Source organism: Suricata suricatta, chromosome 5 (assembly GCF_006229205.1).
Source record: "Suricata suricatta isolate VVHF042 chromosome 5, meerkat_22Aug2017_6uvM2_HiC, whole genome shotgun sequence".
NCBI lineage: Eukaryota > Metazoa > Chordata > Mammalia > Carnivora > Herpestidae > Suricata > Suricata suricatta.
In genome coordinates, this window is record NC_043704.1 from 4,888,459 (window position 1) to 4,890,413 (window position 1,955).

Genomic DNA, 1,955 nt, shown 5'->3' on the forward strand with positions numbered 1-1,955 from the left:
GGTCCCCTTCCTGCGGGGCTCTCCCTCCACACACCCCCTCGCATTAGTTCACGTTCTCTCTCTCCTGGGTCCCAGGAGGGGGGTAGTAAGAGGTTGCCTTTCTGGAAACGCCCTGAATCCCCCTGCCTGGTGGGATTCCAGGTTAAAGCCCCCCCCAATCCGAGAGGGTCAGGCCAGTGTTTCCTTGGCTTTCTGCCCACCCTCACGTAGGATTTGGGTCCCTTCTGTGGGATCTGTTCCCCCTTTTGGACATTTTGGGGGCCTTCTTGTCCCGTGCTCTGGAAACTCGCTGCATGAATCGCTTCTCGGCCTTTTGGGTAAGATCAAGTGTGGAAACTCGCTGCGTGGTTAGGCTGCCCCCTCCTGCCCACTCTGTTCAGGACCCTCCATCCTGGATGTGTCCTCACTGTTGAGCGCTACTCGAATCCCTGTCCATGCAACTTGGGCTAAGCGGCCTGTCTTTGTCTTTCCCCTGACCTTTCCCTCGTGTCCCTGCGTCTGCTGTGGGGACAGCTCCTCAACGTACTGTCCCAGCGCCCCCCAGGAAGGGACGTTCTGCTCTGACCAGGGGTCCCCAGCAGCCTCTTCTGGTGCTCACCATCCTTGCCTCGTGGTAGAACACATGCCTGCGCTGAGCACAGGGTCTTTGACACCCGAGGTCACACGTCTGCGTTTCCTTCGCCCTGGGTGGTGTCTGCCTTTTACAGGGGGGTGTCCTGCGGATATCTGGTGGACTTATCTGTCCATGTATGGTGGGGACAGGGCAGTGGCTGGCATCCCTGAGTCCAGGGTGTTGGAGTCGGGCGGGCACTCCCAGCCATTGGTCCCCTCTCTCCTTCTGGTGGTCACTTTGCCCAGACCTGTCCACCTGGCCTAGGAGGCGATTGGGGAGGGTGTGGTCCCTCACTCTGGCTCCGGATGGGGCCCCGCGACTCTGCGGGCAGCAGGCTGGGGAGTCTGGTGGTTGCGATGCTGGGCCCATCCTGGTGCGTCTGTCCAGCTGCCTACAGCCCGTCCCTCCCTCCACCTGCTCCCGGGCGACCTCTCGTGACCATTGTCTTCGTCCTCAGGGGTTCACGCTTCTGAAACCTTCCCTTCTGGTCCCTGGGGAGGGATGTAGGGGTGGACGTGTGTGTGCATGGTGGGCGTGCCCTCTTGCCCAGCACCCACACACCCCTGCTCTTAACACATTTGTCCATTACTTCTGGTCTTAACAAACTCCCATGTGTGTGCATGCGTGAGTGTGTGCGTGTGCCTGTCTGTCAGCGTGGGTGTGTGTGCCTGTGCGCGCAGGCTCCTGGCTCTCGCACGGCAGCCATGATCTGTGACGTCTGTACGTGTCTTGTGTCCTTCGCCGGTGTTGCCGTGTGGAGCCCTTGGGTGGGCCGTGTGTTTTCCTAGCGGTGCATGTGCCCGCAAGCAGACAGCCTTGGGCTGGCTGTCGCTGAGGCGATGCTGCACCCCCTGGGGAGTACCCGGGGCCCCGAGTGCACTCTGACCTGTCCTTGCTGTGTGACGTGCAGGACCGGACGCTGAGGCTCTGGGAGCACCGAAGTGGCCGGGAGTTGCACTGCTGTCACCTGGCCAGCCTGCAGGAACCGGCAGAGCCCTGGGCTGACAAGGTACGAGCGGCTTCCGGCTCGGGCTTCCTGGAGCCTGCGGGGCTCCTCTCCGCTCCCGGGACCCTGCAAGGTGAGACTGCGTCTGCGTTGGAAACAGTCCTTCGCCATCCACGCAGATGCGTCCCAGCTTCGGAGAACTCGAGGTCTCCTTGAGGGTGCTTGGTCGTGTCTGTAGGAAGAACGTACATTTCAGTTTATTCGCATTCAGCATCCACGTTACAGAAAGGCCTCCCCCAGTCCTGCTCAGAAGTGGGAAGGACAGGGTGGTCGAGCAGAGAGCTTTCTTCCGCTCCCTCCCCGTGTCTTGGATCAACCTCCCGACCACCCTGTACC

General features: G+C 61.2%; 1 long non-coding RNA gene across 1 annotated transcript in view; it reads left to right on the plus strand.

Annotated features, from left to right (window-relative positions):
• Positions 1-7: 7 nt before the first annotated feature.
• The window catches only part of LOC115292563, a 4,215-nt gene continuing 2,267 nt past the window's right edge, over positions 8-1,955 (plus strand). Inside the window, exon 1 of the long non-coding RNA XR_003909030.1 lies at positions 8-1,622. This is a non-coding gene — a long non-coding RNA (uncharacterized LOC115292563). The remainder of the gene's footprint in view (positions 1,623-1,955) is intronic.